The sequence below is a fragment of the Carassius carassius genome, chromosome 16 (genome assembly GCF_963082965.1).
Source record: "Carassius carassius chromosome 16, fCarCar2.1, whole genome shotgun sequence".
Classification (NCBI taxonomy): Eukaryota; Metazoa; Chordata; class Actinopteri; order Cypriniformes; family Cyprinidae; genus Carassius; species Carassius carassius.
Genome location: NC_081770.1, coordinates 8,844,594 through 8,870,889, shown reverse-complemented (window position 1 = coordinate 8,870,889; position 26,296 = coordinate 8,844,594).

Here is a 26,296-nt window from a genome sequence, read left to right as displayed (position 1 = left end):
AATTCTCACATACTTACTACTAAATAAATTAGCCTGTATAAGTAAAACTTTATTAAACACATCACATTGTTACAATTTCTTTATTATTTATACAATAGTTTATACACAGTTACACATACATGTGTAGAGCACAACCCTTCTAAGTCTAGCAAAGAAAATGTTTTTACACACAAATACACACACAAATAGGTATAAAGTATATTATAGGCTAATATAAATTGTGTCAAGTAACAAATTAAAAGCTACATTCACTGAATAAAAAAAAAATATGACCAAATGTGTCTGACTTATTTTCAGTGGGTCACAAAAGAAGATGTAAGGCAGAACCTTAAAGAACTGACAGCCGCAGTCACAGTTCACTATCATTGCTTTTCTATATATATATATATATATATATATATTAAAATTAAATTAAAATATAAAATATATATATAAAATAATGGTGACTGAGGCTGTCACGCTTTGCTTTTGTGTTCCACAAAATAAAAGACATATGAGTGAGATGATGATTTATAAAGAAGACAAAGGTAGATCAAGTAGATCAATCAGTTTTCATTTGCAATCAAAACTTGAGTTGTTTGTAATATCAGGGATGTAACCTAATCAGGTCAGGTTTGATCATGTAGGCCACAATTAGACAAAGTAAATTTTTAGTTGACTTTTTTTATATATGTCCTATGACTTATATGTCCTTGAAAGTTTAGGGGTAATTTTTTTTTATCATGTGCCTTAAAAATATTATCTTATGTATATTTTCATATAAAAATGGTAACATTTGATGTAAAACATGTATTTCTTTTCTTTTTATTACATATATAAAATGTAAACAAAATGCCTTGTGTTATTTGGCATGTGCTATTTAACTAATTCACTTTTAAAAACTCTTTGGATTTACACAAAACATGCAAATGATTGTTGGATTCAAAATGTCAATTTTTACTTAAAGGTGACAAGTTTGCATCCCCTGAAAATTCAGTTGTTAATGTCCCTTTGTTATATTTGCATACAGTACATCTACTGTACAATCGAAACACTTTGTACATTAGTATAACAAAATTGAGCACTTGTGACATTGGAATTTGTATTTGTAGAGAAGATTTCAATAAATCATCAAGAAAATGTTTTTGGAGTTGCAAGCTTGTATTTTGTTTCTCTCTCTCTCACAAACACAACAAAACCTTCTCAAAATCTTCACTACAGGTGCATAAATCCTATTCTACAAAATAACAAATTCACAGGCTGTTATACCAGATTTATGCAGGGCTGCATTTCATTTTACTCATATTATTGAATCATTTTTTCCTGAAATGTGTTTATTAGAACTGGAAATATTTACAGACTTTATGAGAATAGTAGTATTTGTAGATAAGATCATCGTAGAATGACCTGCCTTTATTAATTTGAGCAGCTGAGTCTTCAGCCATTTTCCAAAAGCACTTACCGTTTCTATTCAGTTCATTTCCATTCAATTTGCTCTAATAGTAATAATAGTAAATAAATAACTTCTGTGTAGTGAGCTAGACTAAAGCCCCTTTCACAATGCACGGTGGTCCCAAAAAAAAAGGCAGATCAATGTTTGTGACTGAAAAATATGTGCAAACTGTAATGAAGCAGAGATCAGTTAGTTCCTCACTATCCGTTCTGAAGCTGACGCCAGCTTAAGTGAAACAAAACACGTCACATCGTAATGTCATGTGTCTTTACGGGATCTGTATTGTTTGTGTGTGTACGCACACATAGATTCCGAGATCACTGGCAGTGTGAATGAACCAAAATCTAACGATCCAGGGACAATTGCCAGGACACATTACCCGTGTATTATCTAGAATCTCAGTGTGAAACGGGCTAAACTGAGCACTTGTGTACTGTTGTTCTCTTATTTGTAGAATAGGATTTGTGCACCTCAGAATATGAAATGGTGTTACTGTTGTGTTGTGTTTGCTGGAGAGAATTAGTACTAAAAAATTTTATCTGTGACTTTAAATGTACAAATATGCTTGTGTGACTATTCATTACAACTATTCCACTGTCACAGGTGCTCAGGTTTGCTACAATAATACCTTCACAGAACATGGTAGTAGTAGTCAGCTATCCATGCAAAGAAGTCAGTGTGGTGTACTGTAGGTACAGCTGTCCAGGCCAACATCTGATGTGCTGATCTCTTCAACGGTCATCCCAGGAAACCTTCAATAATAACAAAATCCATCATACATTACCAATATAACAGGGCTGTAAAATCCTGTTCCTGGAGATCTACCTACCTGCAGAATTCAGATCTGTTTATTTAACATTGTTAAATAAAATTAGCATTGCTAACAGGCGAGTGCTTATGAGAAAGGCATGCAACAGCTTTTTATGTTCATTTACAGTCATTTACATTTGTATCTTAAATACATAGGAGTACAAGCTGAAAATGTAGGAGCACACCTTAAATCAGCCTGCAAACTTACCTTTTAGGACAATGATTACAATATAAGGATTATTTAGCAGCTTTGCATGTTCATCAATAGTTTCCATCATCTGAAATCTTTGTGAGGTCTGGCATCTTCTGAAGTCTCCACACGTGAGGCTGGAGAAACAGGAAAACAAAAGGAGGAAGATTAGCATAGCTGTTCATACTTCACATAAAAGATGATTTATTTCATCACATTTAACAAGTGAAACATTATGAGATGTTTTCTTTGTGAATAAATGTTAAAATGTAATTGAACATTCACAGGGAGCTTGATTGACAGGTGATCTGACCTATCATAACGCCAATACTGCCATCTCGCCTGACAAACAAATTACCATATTTTCCGCACTATAGGGCACATCTAAGAGCCTTAAATTTTCTCAAAAATCGGGCGTGCATCTGATAATCCGGTGCGCCTTCTGTGTACACTGAGTTCCAAAATCTGTAAAAATGTTGTTGTGTGACTTTGGCAAGCGCTCCGTTTACCTGACTGTCGGACCATTTCCTGCTGACACGGGGACGTAATACGTACACTACGTACACTGGCAGCGATCAACCATGATGAGAGGGAACTGGCATGTTTGATGAAGAAAGCTGTTCAAAAGCTGTTGCCCAGCTGTTCAATTCAGACACAGAAGATGAGGACTTGATGGATCTGTGGTAGAAGATTGATTAAAAAATAATGTGAGTGTATTGTTAAATAGTAGAATAAAATTTAACTAAACTCAGTTTTGAGACTGCGCCTTCTAATCCGGTGCGCCTTATGGTGCAGAAAATACGGTAGACAGGAGAGTAGATTAACTTCGGTGGACTTAAACTTGAAAAATGTTGTATAAAGACGTGTGACATCTTTTATTTTGTGCTTCAATTAAATATGAATCAATCGGTTCATGTGTGCTGCTTGAACTGAGGCGCTACAGCGATCTGTAACACATTAAAACAGCACAAAACACTATTTATTGTTTGAATTTCTTTTACCAAAAAAAAGTTGCCAAATTTGAAAGCTGAAAACTTGTTTCATACCAGAAGTGACCTTCTCTGTCTTCTTCTGTCTTGTGTTGTCAGTTTCCTCTTTGGTCCACGATGTATTTTTCGCTGTGTGAGAACAAGGTGTGTACTGTGAGAGCAGCATCGCTTGTCAGACAGAGCAACAGTATTTAAGGAGGGACGTTTTTTGGCGAAGGGTCAATTGATTTGCTATGATCAAAGAGATTTTTCAGCATTACTTCAGTCTTTAGTGTCATATGATCCTCCAGAAATCATTATAATATGCTACTTTTTGCCAAAGAAACACTTCTGATAAATATGAATGTTAAAAAAAACAGCGGTTTTATATTTTTGTGTAAACCGTTTATAACAGCATAGAGTTTATTTATTTATTTTAAAGCTTGATTGTTATATAGACCCCAAACTTCTAAATGGTAATGTACACTACATTTTAAAAAATAAATTCATATTTTTATTCAGCAAAGACACATTAAATTAATCAAAAGTGAGTGTCAAGAAGAAATTTCTATTTATCAAAGAATTCTAAGTAACACATTCATATATTGAGCAGCACAACTGTTTTCAACATTGATCATAATCAGAAATGTTTCTGAGCAGTAAATCATCATATTAGAATGATTTCTGAAGATCATGTGACACTGAAGACTGGAGTAATGATGCTGAAAATACAGCTGCACATCACAGAAATAAATTACATTTCACCGAAAACTGCTATTTTAAATTATAATATTATTTCAGAAATTGGTAAGCATAGCATTAGTGTATGTTTGGGGTTAACCTGCCAGTCATATGGATCAGTGTGCCTTGGAGATGTTGTTGGACAGGTTTGCTCATCATGGGATGCAGAAGACCATCAAACACTATGTAACAGGGGCTGATAGACCCACTCCTAAATACCCAATAAAAGGGCAGTAAACCCACTGAGGCTATTCAATTAAATGAATAAATGTCTAGGCCTTGGTGTAGTATATGGTCCTTTTATTCATAAAAGAAAAAGGGAAAAAAAGTAAATAAACCCTACATCTATACAACAAACAAAAACTAAATACAAAATAACAAACAGACAAAAACCCAAAACAGGAAGACAAACCGGGGGCCGAAATGGCTAAGCTAGAATATAAGCCCTGGAACTGGACGTAGCAGTTTCAGCTAGTTCTAATACAACAATAAAACCTGTGCCAACGTAATATACCAAGCAAACAAATCGACCACTAGTGTTATCACTGCATCACACCGCACACACTGGTAGCTAGAATACTGCTCCGCCAGATACAAGGCCCCCAGATTAACAAAACAAATAAAATATACAATATCATAGGGCTGGGCGATATATCGAACGATATGATCATGCGCATCTAATCAGTAAAGCTGCTTCCGTGATCACCGCTAAAATCGCCATCACCTGCTTATAATTGGAGTGGCATTGAATAGACAGAGCCGTAGATCGCTGACAAGCCACGCCATATCGCGTTCATTATCGCAGATGAATCGCCTTCGATAATGAACGCGATATGGCGTGGCTTGTCAGCGATCTACGGCTCTGTCTATCAGAGGTGGGACTTTCAAGTCACAAGAAAGTCTTCAAGTCATATTCAAGTCCTCAAAGGGTTAAAGCTAAAGAGATAATTAAGTGACTAATTAAATGATGATTGTACATTAGTGATGAACATCTGCTGTTAACAATCAACATCACTGAAGTAAAGTGAAACACAAGAACTACAACTGAATTTAGCCACAGCCTTCAAATGAAAAAAAAAAGTAAAAGAAAAAAAAAACACTATGCCACCATAATTGTGGTCAAGGTTTGCTTTAAGTAGTGTCTTGACCCTTTTACTAATTCAAACCAATTTGATTCAAAACAATTGCAATATTGTTTTCGCATCAAACATGTATGCATTGCTGAATCAAACCTTGCAGTAACAGATGACCTTATGCTTTTTCTGCTTATAACTCATGATGACTGAACATCATGAAATTGTGTTTATCTTTGGATAGTAGACTGACACTCAGCTATTACTTAACTGAAGTAAAAAAAAAAAATCACAATGCTTCAATGTTGAAAGACACAAAAGGAGACAATTGGTTCAGGTTTTTAGACAACCACACTTATCACACGATCCTCAACAGTGGTGACAATTTTTCATACTGCAGTGCATGACGGGAGTTTTTACTAAGGTTTTACCCAGCATGCAACATTTTATTGATTGTCACCACTGTTGAGAGTCATATGCTGGTTCTTGATGTCTGTGTGTGTCTACAGAGTATAGTTTTTCAAATTTTGTATGCACTTAGTAGATTTAAAATTCACTTAATTTTTTTTCCATAGTGTAGTTTTACTGGGTTGATTATGCCAAACTTAAATAGAGCTAATGCTAATTTGATTGTAATCTGACCACCTATCACATACAGATTAATGTCTTCTCTCTGCTTTACAGCACCTCATGCAATGCTACATAAAGAGATCTAACACGACAGTCAAGGGTCAAGAGCCCCACTAAAGCAAACACTGATCTCCATTATGGTTGCATCACTTTAACCAATAAAACATCAACATCTGATCCTCTGTAATTCTCAAGAACAGCAGGTGTTCATCATTAATGCACAATCATCACTTAATCACTTAATTATCTCATTAACTTTAACCCTTTGAGGACTTGTGATATGACTTGAAGACCTGCTTGTGACTTTAAAGTCCCAACTCTGGTAAAAGCTGAATGTCAGTCAACAATCCAAAGAAGACTATCTCACGATGTCCAAGTCAACATGAGTTATAAGCAGAAAAAGCATAAGATCATCTGTTACTACAAGGTTTGATTCAGCAATGCATACATGTTTGTTGCGAAAACAATATTGAAATTGTTTTGAATCAAATTGCTTCGAATTAGTAAAAGGGTCAAGACACTACCTAAAGCAAACCCTGACCACAATTATGGTGGCATAGTGTTTTTTTTTTCTTTTTTCAGTTGAAGGCTGTGGCTAAATTCAGTTGTAGTTCTTGTGTTTCTCTTTACTTCAGTGATGTTGATTGTTAACAGCAGATGTTCATCACTAATGCACAATCATCATTTAATTAGTCACTTAATTATCTCTTTAGCTTTAACCCTTTGAGGACTTGGATATGACTTGAAGACTTGCTTGTGACTTGAAAGTCCCACCTCTGCTGTCTATTAAATGCCACTCCAATTATGTGATGGCGATTTTAGCGGTGATCACGGAAGCAGCTTTACTGATTAGATGCGCATGATCATATCGTTCGATATATCGCCCAGCCCTACAATATCACATAAACAAAAACAAAGTAATTCACATAACAGAATCAAATAAATCAAATAACCCCAAAATAAACAATGTTCAAATGAAAACGAAACAAAAAATAACAAAAACAAAAAAATGTAACAATTAAATTAGAATATCCAATACCGGGAAAAACAGTGGCCTTCTATATTAGTTCCCAGGTAGACCTACTTCACAAATGTTTCCTATATGAAATGCCTCCTAACACCAATAAAGCAACTGTGCTGCCAAGTTCGTCCCCGGATATCGTCAACAATACGAACAGCAGAAACACGATAAGAGACGTACAGCTCCAAATCAATAACTGCAGTGCCAAGTTTGTTGCTAGTAACCATCAGCAGCACAGATCAGGACGAAAGGAGAATTCTATGGCGGGTTGATAATGACTTTTCTAAGTCTACCCTGAAGAAGGCGAAGGAGCAGTCTACCCTTCCGTCGCCGTCAGCCTGTGTTAATTTTTGAATGGGATTGATAGAGACGTCAGACGACAGACCCGCGGCGACGTCACTGTTGGAACCAATCATAGGCGGCGACGTGACGACGGCGTACGTAAGATATTTATCAAAAATAGTACGTGTACTAAGTACGTCTGAACTAGCTACGTCGCCTCACAAGAAGCCTGATATATACGCCGTCTCAATATACGTCGCCTCACAAGACGCCTGATATATACGTAGTCTCAATATACGTCGCTTCACACGAAATGTAAAGTTTGCATTACAGTAGATGCATTTGTAACAGGTTGTTATTTAGATATTTCCCAAAAACGTGGTAATAGTGCATAATAATTACTGCATGAAGTCTATTTTATGTTTGATAAATTCTGTTTATCTGTTAAGTTGGTGTTGAAGTACAGCACATTAATGTTCAGTTTGCTTGGATGCTACAAAAAGTAGGGAAAAACTAAGAGGAAATGCATGATTTCTGCTTGAATTACATTTCTTTCTTGTTTCCTTGTGATCTTGACATAGAAGAGTGTAATTTTAACAGAAATAAAGTTGTATTTATAATAGATATTCATTAGACATTCGATCTTTAACATTAAATTGCGTCGAGAACAAAGTCGTTCTAAGCAAACATGCTTAGGTTTATTAATTTATAATATTTGGGACGCTAAGGCTGTGATATTAATGTTGTCCACTAGATGGCGCCATGGGATTGATTTTAACCCAAATGTGCTTCGAGAAGTTGTAATCCTTATGGATTGAATCAAACGCGATGATCTACTTCATTTGCATAACTATGGTGCGCTGACAGTATAGTTTTATATAATTACAGTACATAGAAATCTTTGAATTTTATATTTATCATTACATTAACTTTTATAGACATCAATAAGACATAAAACATCAAGATAGGATTAAATACAACCCCAAATCAGAAAAAAATATTTTTAAAATGCAATAAAATCAAGATCTTATAACAAAATCGTAATTCTATTGTTTATTTGATTGGCAAAAGTGCAAAGAAAAGATTTTCAATGTTTTCACTGACCAAATAATTGGTAATCTGTAAATATAAGATAACTGGGACAGAGACATGTTTAACACTGTGTCCCACCCAGCAACTCTCTTTTAAATTACAATGTTTAATTGTTTGTAAATCGAAGATACTAATAGTTTTTTACAAGACTTTAGCTGCTCATCATTCTGTGGTCATCATTGCCTGGATGTCCTTTTCATGATGGGTTAGGGTTCATGATGTTCAATATAGGAGATAGAGCTGGACTGATCTAGCACATTCACCCTGTCTCTACCAAACCATGCTGTTGTAGCACATGAATGAGAGAATGACAGAATGAGAGCTGGCGTTGTCTTTGTCTAATAACCAAGGACTTCTCTTGAAAGATGTCATCTTGATGGCAGTATATGTCTCTGTACAATACCAATGACATGTAATGCCTCCATGTCAGTGTACCCTCACACATGCCAGTCACACATGCTTCTTGCTCTGATAAACCCCCATCCAATAACAAATGTTTGCTTTTGCATCTATCACTGGTAAAAGTCTGGATGGCCCATTGGTCTTTGGGACTGAAAACTCATCTGTTTTTCCCAGTGGACTCATCTGAGCACATCACACATTTCCATTGTCTCTGACTATCTGAGAGAATCCGTGGCATCACTGCATAGAATTGATGTATAGCTTTCTGATGAGTCAAACCTGATAGCCTGACTTATTCCCAATTTAACCCTTTTAGCCCTGAGGCTTCACCTCAGTGAAGGTATTGTTTTCGCTTTGACATACACAAAAATAATGACTCATAACTCAAAAACTGTAGCAAGGAGAGTCAAAAGGATGGTATCATTTGATACAAATCTTTCTATATTTTTAGAGGGAAAAATCTTTGCCCTCTGAATATTCTCATAAGGAGAAATAGATGATAAAATGTAAGAGAAATTTGCGTGGTCAAGGGATATTTTTTTTATATCTCTCTTATATTTATCTCAAGATAAATCGAGTGCAGCGTTAGTTCAGTCAGGCCATGGAGGCAAGGCTGTGAACAGCTGATGTGGATATCTGTCAAAACGCTCCAATCACCACCTCTCTCCTATTAGACATGGGACATATATATACAACCCGAATTCCGGAAAAGTTGGGACGTTTTTTAAATTTTAATAAAATGAAAACTAAAGGAATTTCAAATCACATGAGCCAATATTTTATTCACAATAGAACATAGATAACGTAGCAAATGTTTAAACTGAGAAATTTTACACTTTTATCCACTTAATTAGCTCATTTAAAATTTAATGCCTGCTACAGGTCTCAAAAAAGTTGGCACGGGGGCAACAAATGGCTAAAAAAGCAAGCAGTTTTGAAAAGATTCAGCTGGGAGAACATCTAGTGATTAATTAAGTTAATTGATATCAGGTCTGTAACATGATTAGCTACAAAAGCTTTGTCTTAGAGAAGCAGAGTCTCTCAGAAGTAAAGATGGGCAGAGGCTCTCCAATCTGTGAAAGACTGCGTAAAAAAAATTGTGGAAAACTTTACAACAATGTTCCTCAATGTCAAATTGCAAAGGCTTTGCAAATCTCATCATCTACAGTGCATAACATCATCAAAAGGTTCAGAGAAACTGGAGAAATCTCTGTGCGTAAGGGACAAGGCCGGAGACCTTTATTGGATGCCCGTGGTCTTCGGGCTCTCAGACGACACTGCATCACTCATCGGCATGATTGTGTCAATGACATTACTAAATGGGCCCAGGAATACTTTCAGAAACCACTGTCGGTAAACACAATCCGCCGTGCCATCAGCAGATGCCAACTAAAGCTCTATCATGCAAAAAGGAAGCCATATGTGAACATGGTCCAGAAGCGCCGTCGTGTCCTGTGGGCCAAGGCTCATTTAAAATGGACTATTTCAAAGTGGAATAGTGTTTTATGGTCAGACGAGTCCAAATTTGACATTCTTGTTGGAAATCACGGACGCCGTGTCCTCCGGGCTAAAGAGGAGGGAGACCTTCCAGCATGTTATCAGCGTTCAGTTCAAAAGCCAGCATCTCTGATGGTATGGGGGTGCATAAGTGCATACGGTATGGGCAGCTTGCATGTTTTGGAAGGCTCTGTGAATGCTGAAAGGTATATAAAGGTTTTAGAGCAACATATGCCTCCCTCCAAACAACGTCTATTTCAGGGAAGGCCTTGTTTATTTCAGCAGGACAATGCAAAACCACATACTGCAGCTATAACAACAGCATGGCTTCGTCGTAGAAGAGTCCGGGTGCTAACCTGGCCTGCCTGCAGTCCAGATCTTTCACCTATAGAGAACATTTGGCGCATCATTAAACGAAAAATACGTCAAAGACGACCACGAACTCTTCAGCAGCTGGAAATCTATATAAGGCAAGAATGGGACCAAATTCCAACAGCAAAACTCCAGCAACTCATAGCCTCAATGCCCAGACGTCTTCAAACTGTTTTGAAAAGAAAAGGAGATGCTACGCCATGGTAAACATGCCCCGTCCCAACTATTTTGAGACCTGTAGCAGAAATCAAAATTGAAATGAGCTCATTTTGTGCATAAAATTGTAAACTTTCTCAGTTTAAACATTTGCTATGTTATCTATGTTCTATTGTGAATAAAATATTGGCTCATGTGATTTGAAAGTCTTTTAGTTTTCATTTTATTAAAATTTAAAAAACGTCCCAACTTTTCCGCAAAAGCATACTGTACCTGTCCCTGCACAAGCGGAGACAGTGAAGGGATGTTCAGCTCAACTTCTCGCGTTTTGGATGAGAAACGAAACAGACTAAACTGTGACAAAACTGAATTTATTTTATTTTTTTGTAAAGAGGAACCTGCATACACGTTTGAAAAGCCAGAAGTAAACGTCAGTTCTGTATAAGATTATTATTTTTACTTTACCTTAAAATTACATCTACTTAATTTGATTTAAAAATCACCTGCTGTAGCACACTGAAAAAGTGTTTCATTCATCCATTTAAAAAATGTTGGGGTAATTATTCACATCTATATTTTTTAACTTGAGACAATAGTTATATATTTTTCATTGGCTCAAGTAAAAAAATATAGATGTCAATCATTACCCAAATATTTTTCTTTAATTGGACGAATGAAACGCTTTGCATCTTTGTTTTATTCGCACCAACATTATTTGATTTTAACATTTTGGAATAATGTATTTATATAGCATACTTTTATTTAGTCTCACTGGTAAAGACCTTTTTTAATTTAAAACCAAATTTAAAAACTAAAACAAATACTGAATGCTGATTAAGAAACATCTTATTGAATGTGTGTTGACTGTGTTGTATGGATTGTAGAACTATGCAGTTATTGCCTTTAATTTCACATGCAACAGTTGATCTCTTTATTTATGGCCAGTTCTATGTAGTTTCAACCCAATTCAGAAACAGAAGCTAAATGCTGATGTCTGTACCATCTATGTTTGGACTGAATGTAGGCTACTTACTGTGCAGTTACTGCTGTCATTTCAGATGGTTATGGTTATTGTTTTCTTCACCCTAACTGAAATTATGCATTTAAAATTCGAATACAATTTTGATCATATTTAAGTAAAAAAATTTGAATTTAGTTTTTCAGCTATTTTGACAGCCCTAGGCGATTCAAGCCAGAAACTGTTTGAGACTGAATACCGGCTGAATTCACATTTCTGTTGTAAAAAGATAAACATTGTGCAGAAGTATTATTTGCTGTTATGCGTGTTTGTCCGAAGCTGCAGTTGCTGTGTGACGCCTGTTCAAAAAACAAAAAAACGAAAAAAAAAAAAAACCTGGATGCGCTCCGAGAAAAGGTCGTTAAAATCATTTTCTTATTTTCGTTTTCGAAACTTGTGTTGGTTGATTCGTGCAATAGATTTTCGAACATAAAGTGACAGATGACACGATCACGGTTTTAGACTAGAGAGGAGAAGGGATGGGAAAAGATCTGGGCACAGTTTTTTTTAACTTTGTGCCAAGTTAAAGCGGTGTCGAGCTGTTTTAATGAATTTTTTTAGATGTATTATGGTGCCCAAACCCGTATGACTTTGAAAAGTGACTGCGAACATTTAGTTTACTGCAGCCGCAGCCATCCTTACCAAGCGCGAACCGTTGACTCTGACAGTGAGTGAGAGTCTGAGACGAAGCGAACGCACAGGCCACAGTGTGACATCCGTGTAAACACAGATGACGCCACGGGTTTTTTTTAATTAAAGAAGATAGCCTTCATTTGTATGTAGGCCAAGGCAATTTATACATTTACAATACTTAAATATAATTAATAGTATTTTATTGCGTTTGTATTAGTTGTTTGAAGAGTAAAAAAATAATTGGTTTAACGCAAATTTACAATCGGCAAGTCGGTCGGACTAAAAGCAAAAAAAAAATCGAGTCGGTGCTAAATTGACAGGGTCGGTCGGGTTACAGCAAACAAGAATATTTTTAAAGGATGTCCTGACACATACAGGCAGACAGATAAAGAGACTGGCACAGACAGACAGACAGACACAGACAGATAAAAGAGACCGACACAGACAGAAAACCAGACAGACAGACACAGACAAATAAAGAGACTGACACAGACAGAAAAACAGACAGACAGACAGAGACAGAAAAAGAGACTGACACATACAGACAGACAGACAGTGACAGAGACAGGCACAGACAGATAAAGAGACCGACACAGACAGACAGACACAGACAAATAAAGAGACAAAGACACAGACAGAGATAATAAATACACATACCTCAGCTGTGAATCGTGAAGTGGCTGCAGTAGTTACAGAATCCTCAGAGCAGTTCTCTATGGCTGTCATGTTGTCATCATCATTGCATGGAGGCTATAATAAAGTTGTTTAAAAAATAGTTACAAGGCATCAGTTATTAGACAAGCTCCCCACTATGCTAAACCTGTGAAATGTGTGCATTTGGTACTAAAGGGTTTGTATGGCTTTCCTAAAACTACAGGTCCCCACTACGTACATTACACTGGAAACAATGTGTAAGACTTTTCCAAGTCAAAACCACATATAATAAATTAATAGACAGACCGACCGACAGACAGAGACAGGCACAGACAGATAAAGAGCCTGGCGCAGACATACAGACAGATAAAAGAGACCAACACAGAAAGAGACAGGCACAGACAGACAGAGAGACTGACAGAAATACAGACAGATAAAAGAGACCAACACAGACAGAGACAGGGATGCAGTTTAAGCCCCACCCTCTTCAACATTTACATCAACCAATTGGCCAATATGTTAGAACATGCTCCCTTTCAAGGTCTCACTCTCCACGACACAGAGATCAAGTGTCTACTCCAAGCAGACGACCTGGTCCTCCTGTCGCCCACTAAAGAGGGGCTTCAGGACAGCCTGGATCTGCTGGAGGATTACTGTCAGTCCTGGGCCCTGACCGTCAACCTCCAGAAGACTAGAGTCATGATGTTCCAGAAACGCTCCAGATCTCAGGGAACAACACACACATTCACACTCTCACACAGAACCATTGAGAGCACAAAAGCATACACCTACCTCGGCCTGAAAATAACTCCAACTGGTAACTTTACTTTGGCTGTGAATGAACTCAAAGAGAAAGCTCAGAGGGCTTTCTATGCCATAAAACATCCCAATCCAAATTTGGCTCAAACTTTTCAAATCAATAATTGAACCAATTGTTTTATATGGCAGTGAAGTGTGGGGTCCTTCTATAAAGTTAGATTTTTTAAATTGGGAAAAACATCCGATTGAAGCACTACAATTAGATTTCTGTAAAAGAATACTCAAAGTCCAAAGAAAAACACCAAACAACGGATGCAGGGCAGAATTGGGCCAACACCCTCTCCTCCTAAACATCCAAAAAAGAGCCATCAAATTCTGGAAACACCTGAAAACAAGCGATCCCAACACGTACCATTATAAAGCCCTCAAACACCAAGAGCTGAGCGTAACGAGGAGTCCCCTGTGCCAGCTGGTGCTGAGACTGACTGAGCTCTCTCCTGCAGAGATCAGCTCGCCTCAGCACACACACACACACTCACACACATTCGGCCTGCACAAATTATCAACACAGAACAAGACAAGTACATCACCCATTGGACAAACACCATTCAAAACCAACACAAACTGGAATGTTATTCGGCACTAAATCGAAAGTACACTGTTGCGAGCTACCTGAGCACAGTGAATGATGTGAAGCTCAGGAAAACCCTGACTATGTACAGACTCAGCGAGCACAGCCTGGCCATCGAGACGGGCCGGCGCAGACAGACCTGGCTCTCCCGGGAGGACAGACTCTGCTCGCACTGCATTCTGGGAGTGCCCGGAGACCGAGCTGCACTTCCTCACAGAATGCCCGAAATACCAACACATCAGAGACCAATATTACCCCAAAATGAATAAGATATTTCCCCAATTTAACACCTGTAATCCAACCCAAAAACTTAGATTCATCCTTGGCGAAGAAGCCAAATGCTCCAATTTAGCAGCAAGATTTGTAGCATCTCTCCACATCCTGAGGGACGAGCAGAGCAGCAAACACCCAATGAACACACACACACTCACAGCCTAACACCCTATCAGACCTACACACATGTATATAATGTTAAATTCCAAGTTCAGTGTTAGTTTATTTTAGTTTTTTGTGTGTTATGTACATGATTTTGGCATTATAATCCTTTTTATTTTATTTATTAATCTTATAATATTATGTTTTATTTTATTTTAACTATTATTATAATTTTGGTGTACTTAATGTTCAAAATCAATTTCTATGTTGTTTTTTGATGCTTTGGCAATACAAAATGTATTTTTTTTGTCATGCCAATAAAGCTTTCTGAATTGAATTGAATTGAATTGACAGAGACAGGCACAGACAGATAAAGTGACTGACACAGACATGCAGACACATACAAATAAAGAGACAAAGACACAGAGATAATAAATACACATACCTCAGCTGTGAATCGTGAAGTGGCTGCAGTAGTTACAGAATCCTCAGAGCAGTTCTCTATGGCTGTCATGTTGTCATCATCATTGCATGGAGGCTATAATAAAGTTGTTTAAAAAATAGTTACAAGTCATCAGTTATTAGACAAGCTCCCCACTATGCTAGTGTTGTCAAAAGACCCGGTACTTCGGTACCAAGTTGGTACTAAAAAAATTAAAATGTGACGGTACCAGGTTTCTTTAAGTACCGGTAGTACCGAGGACCCGTTCAAACCCGGTTCTGGTTGCATACAGCGCTATGATTTCCACGAAGCAGAACACGCGGACGGAATCTCAAAATCCAGTCATGAAAATGAAACTTACATTTTAATATGGACAGTCAAAGAATTTGTCAAGGTTAGCATAAATTAATCAAATCAAATCTCCATATGGACCAGTATCTGTAAATGTTAAGCCGCAAAAGTTGGTTGAAATCTGCATCCTGCATGTTCTGCATGTCTCTGTGTGAATGAATGAATGGTTTGTTTTCTACATAGACTGAAGCGCATGACGCTTGCAGTAATGAGGACATGCAACATCACCAGAACTGTTCTGAGTCACTTCACAAGCATTTTACCGTTTCATTTGAGTAAAACCAGTGTCAATTTAAAGTTATTCACGGAAAACCGTCAAAACAGCCTCTACATTGCGAGTAAATCACTCGCATGTGTGAATAAATTTTACTAAGGGCGAGTAAATTATGTCTATTGTTAGCCATTGGCTAATAAATTCTTAGATTTTACTCGCCAGTGTGTGTGTGTTCGAGGCTATTATAAGATTGGCGCAGATATATTTTCACTCGCTGAACACTGAGCGCTTCTCTCCATCAAGCGATCTGTACTTTTCAATTCATCTCAATGGACGCACAGTACACCTGTATTTGCCTCTTTTACTGTCTATGGTATTTGCTGAACTGTAAACTTTGTGTGAAGAGGCACGACTCGCCGTCGCTTTACTGATAGCTCTGTTTCTCACACATGCAAAGAGAGAGAGCGAGAGTCTTACCACGCTGAATCGACATGCTACATGTAAACTATATTCTTTGTTGTCTTCTCCGGTCAAAATAATGGAGTTCATTTAGAATTATTCATGTTTTCGAACAAGCAGAAGATATGCCGGTTTCTCCGGTAGTGGGCGGAGCTAATGCGCAAATAGCAATTTCATTGGCTGGCGCTCATCTTTTACCGTCCCTGTTTTGATTTCAGCAAATCAGTTCGACCGAACGAAGACAACGTGATTAATATTCATGAACCCAGCAGCTCATCAATCCATAGTGCATTGTATATTGTATGGTAGTAGAATTAGTAGTATTATTATCTTTTAATAATAATTATGATCTATTACTATTTTTTTTACAGAAACCCTCAATGAACAAAAATGTCTTAAGCATCACCACCAGTCTTAAGTTCAGATAAATGACAAATATGCATTCATTACAAATTCATTTTTACATAAAGGCATTGTGCTAGAAATATTACTATTATTTTGTAAAATGTATGTGATACTGCTACTACTGTTAATTAAAAATTATTCACACAACAGGTCTTCCATGTTTTAATTTTAATAGCAAATCCACTTTATTTACCAAAAAATAAAATGTGTTTAAATTTCATAATTAAAAGACAAATTAAATTTGGGTGAAACTTTGTTTACTGTTTTTCATAATTATATTACTTGTAGAAGAACTTTAAACACAATTGTAAATAAGTATAAAGAATGGCATTGGTTTTATTTTTAGTGATAAAAAGTTTAGTTTTTTTTTTAATTAGCATATTTTTGTGTTTTGTTTTGGTACCGAAATTGGTACCGAGAACCGTGGATTTTCACTGGTATCGGTACCGAATACTGAAATTTTGGTACCGTGACAACACTACACTATGCTAAACCTGTGAAATGTGTGTATTTGGTACCAAAGGGTTTGTATGGCTTCCCTAAAACTACAGGTCCCCACTACGTACATTACACTGGAAACAGTGTGTAAGACTTTCCCAAGTCAAAATCACATATAATAAATTAACAGACAGACCGACATAGACAGGCACAGACAGATAAAGAGACCGACACAGACAGAGACAGACATAGACAGACAAAGAGACCGACACAGACAGAGACAGACATAGACAGACATACAGACAGATAAAAGAGAGCGACACAGAAAGAGACCGAGACTAGCACAGACAGATAAAGAGAGTGACACATACAGATAGACAGATAAAGAGACCGACACAGACAGAGACAGACATACAGACAGATAAAAGAGACCGACACAGACATAGACAGAGACAGGCACAGACAGATAAAGAGACTGAGAAAGACATACAGACAGATAAAGAGACTGACACAGACAGATAAAGAGACAAAGACACAGACAGAGATAATAAATACACATACCTAGTGTTGTCACGGTACCAAAATTTCAGTATTCGGTACCGATACCAGTGAAAATCCACGGTTCTCGGTACCGATTTCGGTACCAAAGCAAAACACAATATGCTAATAAAAAAACAAACAAAAAAAAACACTTTTTATCACTAAAAATAAAACCAATGCCATTCTTTATAATTATTTAAAATTGTGATTAAAGTTTTTTTTACAAGTAATACAATTATACAAAAAAACAGTAAACAAGTTTCACCCAAATTTTATTTGTCTTTTAATTAATGAAATTTGAACACATTCTATTTTTTGGTAAATAAAGGATTTGCTATTAAAATTAAAACATGGAAGAAATTTTGTGTGATTTATTTCTTTTAAAAGTTTTATTAATTTTCTCAACAGTAGTAGCAGTATCACATACATTCTACTAAATAATAGTAATATTTCTAGCACAATGCCTTCTTGTAAAAATGAACTTATTTTGACGGGTTGCCGTGAATACCTTTAAACTGACACTGGTTTTACTCAAATGAAACGGTAAAATGCTTGTAAAGTGACTCAGAACAGTTCTGGGGCCTCATTTATAAAGCGTGCGTACGCACAAAACGGGGCTGGAACCGTACGTACGCCAGTTCCCACGCAAAGGTTGTGATCTATAAAAAACAAATTTGACGGGAGAATGTGCGCACCTTTAAGCAAACTTTGAGCCGTGCGTACGCACATTCTGGAGACAAAGGGAATTGGCGACACCGATGGTGAGGTCGTGAACTGAAGTTAGATTGTAGAAAATAAATGTGAGAAGAACGATTATAAGAATGAATGACATTTAATTTTCACTCCATTTCATACGTTATATCCACATTATCATGAAGATTAAATCCAACAGTGTTATTTGTGCCGATTGTTTTAGGCTATATACATCTAGTAAAATCCAAACGTAATTCAAAATGTATTAAAAGTAAAATAAAATAATAATCAGCGCTGCCTTACAGTCACATTGTCCACAACGGGAGCACAGGAGGACATGGCGCGATACATGTGATAGCCTACAGAATAGCATGAAATACCCTTTTATTAGAGAACTGCAGAACACAGTGTAAAAAGGAAATATTTTCCTTAATGTACATAGCCTATATCATAAAATGTCAAAGTCTGCAAATACAGTCATGAAGCACAATCGCTACTCATCATCGGTCCTAACTATTACGGTGTTCATTACAAAACCGTCAAGAAGCATGTGTTCACTATAACATTTTCGTCTTAAATTTTCGCCCACAAATTAATTAAGTGATTTTGTCAAGGTGTTAACGATCAGTCTATTTGCTAGAAACATATAAATTCTCCGGTGACCCGGGTATGTAATGCTTCATGATGGCACTCCTGGCACTGTTGGAGGATTACGCTAATGGCAGAATAAGGAGAGAACGAGTTTTCAGGGACCATGATGATTTCCTGGCCCATGATGATGACTGGCTAATAAGCCGATTTAGATTCCCTAGAGCTGTGCTCTTGGATCTATGTGCTGAATTGGGTCCAGTATTAGAGAGGGCAACACGCCGGAACCATGCCATCCCAGTCCAAATACAAGTCCTCACCACTCTGGGGTTCTTGGCAACCGGCTGTTTCCAGCGGGAATTGGCAGACAGGTAAATTAATAATATAAAAAAACTATAAGTAATCCTCAAATTTGTCTCTAAGACCTTTTTGTATATGAAATAATTCTATTGGAATCTATCATCTCACCCTATAGGTCTGGTATATCACAGCCGTCCCTGAGTGCCATAATATCTGTCGTTTTAAATGGTATACTTAATATGGTTAGTCGATACATCAGGTTCCCCTACACTGTGCGAGAACAGGCCGAAATTAAAACGCAATTTGCAGCAATGTCTGGTTTCCCAAATGTAATCGGCGCAATTGACTGCACTCATGTTGCTATAAGGGCACCATCTGAAAATGAATTTGCTTATGTTAATAGAAAGCATGTGCATTCTATTAATGTGCAAATCATATGTGACTCCAACATGACCCTCACAAACATTGTGGCACGCTGGCCTGGTTCAACACATGATTCCTTTATCTTGACACATAGCAGTGTAGGGAACAGACTAAATGCAGGCGCAGTACGTGATGGCTGGCTTCTTGGTGAGTTTAACAATATTAAAAAGTAGAAACTGTAACAATTTTGTTTTTAATATAATTATAACCTGCAGGCGACAGTGGCTACCCCCTGAGACGCTGGCTCCTCACCCCATTTTTAAACCCGCAGAGGAAACTCATTATAACGAGGTCCACTCTCGTGCCCGCGCAGTTGTGGAGCGTGCCATCGGCATCCTGAAATGCAGATGGCGTGCTCTGGATGCCTCGGGTGGCAGACTTTTATACCATCCAGCAAAAGTGTGCAAGATTGTCAGGGCGTGTGGTGTTTTGCACAATATAGCACTGAGAAACGGTATTCCTCTCCCTCCTGATCTCCCTCTACCCCAGCATTACGACCCCGAGCCACAGCCCCCTGGCCGACAAGAGGGATATCAACGAGGTGCAAGAATCCGTGAGGATGTCATGCGGCGTTTGTAAAGAAAGACAAAACTCAAGGTTCATGTTTTAACTGCATCTTTTAATGATTGTGCAATTTCTTGCATCACTTCTCTCATCTGCCGTAGCTCATCTGCAACCCTGTTGACAGCGTTTATTGTCTCTCGCTGTAACTGCAGGACTGCGTCAGTGAGTACCCGACCACTTTTGGACGTGCCAGACGCAGAAGGGGCACTGCTTTGAGCCGGACGCTGTGCATCTGCATCTGAGAACCCCTCACCCTGAACCTCCTGTTCATTTACAGCTTCAGACTCCGGAAGGACTGGAGGACAAACAATTGGCAACATTTATCCATTTATCACCCCACACACTCAAATGTACAGCGTTAATGATTAAAAATCGGTTTAACCTTGCTCCTCTGTGGTTTCAGTCACGTCAGTGTCTCCCTCCTTTTCCGACACAATACCACACACGCTGACCTCCCCAATTATAGCCGCGATTTTGCTGTCCACTGATGTGAGATCAGCTGTACATGGGCCCCCACCAGTTGCAGCCACGCTCTGGCGGTGGGAGGACAGTTTTCTCTTTGCCTCCACCTTGAATGAATGAGAATCTTTATTTTGCATACTGTAAGCACATGTAAATAAAACTTTTTGAAAATCAATATTGCTATTTATATAGGTATATAGCCTAATAAAACACAAATGTAATATGTTGGTAAAAAAAAAATTTGTATACCTTCAGGTCGGACCATTTTTTCTTTAATTCTGCAACTGTCCGTTCTGTCCCACTGACACAATTGACGGCAGAAGCAATACTTTGCCACTCGCACTGCTTCTTTTTATTAGTGACCCCACTGCTGTGGCCACCAAATAACACAGTTTTCCGAGCCTCCACCTCCCCTACAAGTGTTTCAATCTCAGTATCTGAGAAATTACGTTTTTTTCCTCTTTTCTCACCTGTCGCCATTATTAAAATTAGGCTAACAGAAATGCACGTTTTCACTTTCTTGGATTAATTAATTGGCGGGTCGCATGCCAGTTTTCCAGGTATATATGGGATTCCACTCTCATTTACATGCTGATCAGCAATCATGAGGTGATTTGCATTGACTATTTATGGTTAAAAATGGGCGTGTACAGGGCGGGATATGAGGCTGGTTCACGTACGCACATCTGCGGGTGATCTGTGATTTATAAAGGGAACATTGCTTACAGGTGTGCGTACGCACGGTTTTATAAATCGGAATATTTTTTGGCGTACGCCATTTTTGGCTTTTGGGCGCACGTAAACTTTTAGTAAAGATCCTACGCATAGTTTTATAAATGAGACCCCTGGTGATGTTGTTTATGTATTTATGTCCACATTGAGATGGCAGATGCTGAGATTACTGCAAATGTCACGCGCTTCAGTCTATGCAACCCTCTACGGACACCTCTGCAATTGAATCGCCATTGGCCATTAAATATTTTAGTTTACTCGCCAGACTGATATATAATTAGAACTTTAGTAATTAGAAGTAAACTTGATAAACATGTTTAAAGGCATATTAGTCAATTTAACTGAACATTTTAACTGGAATGGTGGTGGTGCTTTTTTTTGTCATTCAGTGATTCTGTAAAAAAAAAAAAGGAGGTGAGAAAAACTAACAAGAATACTGATAAGATAATATTGATACAAATTCTAATAAGAAGAACTATAAAAACACACTAAAGATTACTAAGGATTAATTAGCTGCTGGATTCATGAATATTAATCAGGTTTTGTGCATTCGCTCGAACTGATTTGCTGAAATCAAAACGAACGATAATAGGTGAGCGCCAGCCAATGAGATTGCCATTTGCGCACACACTAACGTTATCGGAAAACCCAGCTAAAAGATGAAGATTTCCATAGATATGCCACTATTTTGACAGGAAAAAATACAACCAAGAATAGTTTAAATGTAGTGCGTCAATTCTCTCTCTCGGTCTCTGCGTGTGTGAGAGAGAAAGCGACAGCGATCTGTGCGCCTTCACACTAGAGGTACATTAAACACAGGTGCGCTGTGCATCCATTGAGATGAACTGAATCACACAGATCGCCTGACTGAGGGTGAAACTTTAAAGCGCTCAGTCAGAGAGTGTTCGAGCGAGTGAACATATCTGAGCTAAACTTATTCTTAGCCTCTAACTCACACAATGGCGAGTAAAATCTGAGAATTTATTAGCCATTGGCTAATATTATAAATCATTTAGTCGGTAGAAGGTAGATTTAGTAGCATTTGCGAGTGGTGTACTTGCAATTTAGAGGGTTGCTATGTAGTAAACAAACCCGCACGTCTCTGCCATTCATTCATTCACACAGAGACACGCAGAACATGCAGGATTCAGATTTCAACCAACTTTTGCGCTTAACATATAAATACTGGTCCATATGGAGATTTGATTTGATTAATTTATGCTAACTTTGACAAATTCTTTGACTGTCCATATTAAAATGTAAGTTTCATTTTCATGACTGGATTTTGAGATTCCGTCCGCGTCTTCTGCTTCGCGGTAATCATAGCGCTGTATGCGCCAAGAACCCGGTTTGAACGGGACCTCGGTACCACCGGTACTTACAGAAACCTGGTACCGTCACATTTACATTTTTTTAGTACCGACTTGGTACCGAAGTACCGGGTCTTTTGACAACACTACACATACCTCAGCTGTGAATCGTGAAGTGGCTGCAGTAGTTACAGAATCCTCAGAGCAGTTCTCTATGGCTGTCATGTTGTCATCATCATTGCATGGAGGCTATAATAAAGTTGTTTAAAAAATAGTTACAAGGCATCAGTTATTAGACAAGGTCCCCACTATGCTAAACCTGTGAAATGTGTGTATTTGGTACCAAATGGTTTGAATGGCTTTCCTAAAACTGCAGGTCCCCACTAGTGTTGGGCGATATGGTCATTTTTCAAATCGTCCTATCGTCAGCCCGTGAGATCGACGATACACAATATTATCGAGCATGGGTGGAGCAAGAGAGAGACTCTTTGTTCTTGTCATAGCATAACTATTGGGTGTTTTAAACCGCCCAGGTGGGCGAGGGAGAGCCTATGGAGTCACCAATAATAAAAAAAAATACTTTCAAACATACTGACTAATTTAACTAACGTTAAATATAAAAATACTGTATTTAAAACAGCTAGTTCATACATAGTCGGACGTAACTGTCATATCGCACGTCCGCATCTGCACAGGGAAGTTATCAGTCTAAATGTTCTGCAAAATCAGTCAATGGTGAAAATCAATAGCAGATTTCATTTAAAGTCCAACAGTTAAACACTATATTTAAATGTTCGTTTATGCCCAATATTAAAGTATTTAAAACAGGTAAGTTGATATATTTGTAGTAAAGTTGAATTGAACTGATGCATCAGTCATACAGCGCTCCGGACCGCGCGCCTCATGACGAGTCTGACGCACCGTCACAGAAACAAGAATGAGATGCATTCTAACATAACTGTGGCATTAAACTCAGTTAGTGAGGGCTCGTTTAATATATTGCACATACAGTATATAGGCCGTTTAGATTACTTGTTAAAGTGCAATGAAATACCTTATATCTGCAGACGATGTACGTCTGTTTGTGGATGGAGACTTTGTAACGGCCAAAACTATGTATTTTGCATGCATCACATTATAGTGCGGTGTGCATGAAAATAATAACAAGGCGGCAGATTGAATTTATTATCCATAGTGGTTCTCACGTAGTCCTTCTACGTCATCACCACATAGTGTGTTTTATAAGTTAAGTGATCAGTCTTTAAGAAAAGGACTACGTGAGAACTAGGGCTGTCAAAATTGCTCAAATATGGCGTTCGAATATTCCCTCTAAAAAATACACGAATATTCGAACTATTCGAACATCTGGTTGCGCATGTCGTCAATGACGCACATTACGTCAATAACAGGCTAAAATAATAGAAAGAGACATAACTACTTGTATAGATAGTCTATTTAAGTTTAAAAATATATGACACCTACACAAAAACAAGGAAATCAACTAATGGCCAAGACTGCAGGCCTCACGCTCTCTCACCCTCACGTTCTCTGCGCATAATGGTTTAAATGAACAAACACATTTTTGTGCAAGCAATTTAAGGTCGCGACTGTTGTCCCAAATATAGCAGGCTTCATTCAGTGATTGAAACAAATATTATTAATATTAATTGAAGTTTTACAGCATATAGAACTGACACTGAATGCTCCGAACTTTTCCTTGACATGAAACGATAAATAATCAAACCTCAGATCCATTGCTTGACAGAACTCCCCGAAGCATGCCCCATCCGCGATACTGATCGGTCTCATGTCCTTACAAATGAACAAAATTATTTTATCCGTTATGGCCTCTTGTCGTGTTGCAGACAAAGAGCTTGCGGCGGGCGATGCAAAGTAACATTAAGTGTCAAGACGTGACTGTTTAGCTGGAGTTCCACACATTATGCCATGCTCATTTGGGTGCACATTTTTGAGATGTGACCTCATGTTGCTAGTGGTCGAATGGTATGCTAACTGTATTTTTAAATAGCTTGCATACAACTTTGTCTCGCGGGTCAACAATTTTACCTAATTTTCTCTGCTGCGGTCGAGTTGGACTCTGTACTTGCTGTCATCTTCCATGAAGACCCGTCAACTTTCAGCAGTGATGCTGTGCCAGACAGTGCGACTCCTGTGAGGCTGTGACCTGTCCCTGAACCCTCAGGCGCGCTAGCGTGCCCACTAGCAAAGCAGACAACCACGCCTCTACTACCGCGGGCCTTTTTTTCCACTTTTTTTTTTTTATTCGAATATTAATTTTCACCTTCGAAATTCGTTTTTTAAAAACTATTCGAATACATATTTGAATTTAAAATATTCGTTAACAGCCCTAGTGAGAACCATGCACTATGGATAATAAATTCGCTCTGCCGCCTTGTTAATAATTTTGTCTTTACTTTATTTGGGACGCCAAGAAAGAGTTAATCTCTCATGTATGAGAAGAGCGCGTTGCCGTATACCAGCCATTAAATGTGTGGGACACCAACTCGATGTTTTCGATCTCTTTAATTTCATGGATTTAACGAATTATCTGAGTCAAAGCGTTACAACTTAGACTACATGCTCTAATCCTCCTGCGCGTGCGAGGTGTGTGAAATGCGGGCAGTGAAATTAAGTGAAATAGCTGGGCAGTTTAAAAGCCGAATTATAATAAGCAGCCAAATAAAAATAAAAATAATAGTTATTATTATTATAATCTAATACATTAATAGGAAAATGAGCCTAATATCGTCTTGATTATCGACAGAGAATTCTGCTTATGTCGATATCTCCGACGATCGTCGATACACGATACTATCGTCTATCGGCACAACCCTAGTCCCCACTACGTACATTACACTGAAAACAGTGTGTAAGATTTTCCCAAGTCAAAACCACATATAATAAATTAATAGACAGACCGACGGACAGACAGAGACAGGCACAGACAGATAAAGAGACTGACACAGACATAGACAGGCACAGACAGATAATGAGACCGACACAGACAGACAGACAGACACAGACAGATAAAAGAGACTGACACAGACAGAAAACCAGACAGAGACTGACACATACAGACAGACAGACAGTGACAGAGACAGGCACAGACAGATAAAGTGACCGACACAGACAGACAGACACATACAAATAAAGAGACAAAGACACAGACAGAGATAATAAATACACATACCTCAGCTGTGAATCGTGAAGTGGCTGCAGTAGTTACAGAATCCTCAGAGCAGTTCTCTATGGCTGTCATGTTGTCATCATCATTGCATGGAGGCTATAATAAAGTTGTTTAAAAAATAGTTACAAGGCATCACTTATTAGACAAGGTCCCCACTATGCTAAACCTGTGAAATGTGTGTATTTGTTACCAAAGGGTTTGAATGGCTTAAAGGGATACTCCACCGTGTTTTCATATTAAACTATGTTTTTCCCTTACCTAAGACGAGTTGATACATACCTCTCTCGTCTCAGTGCGTGCACTCAATCGCTTTGGCGCGCGGTGACACTTTGAAAGCACTTAGCTTAGCCCATTCATTCAATATGCGCCAAGCAGAGAAGCTACCAAACACCTCCACGTTTTCCCTATTTAAATACAGTTACTCGCGTTGT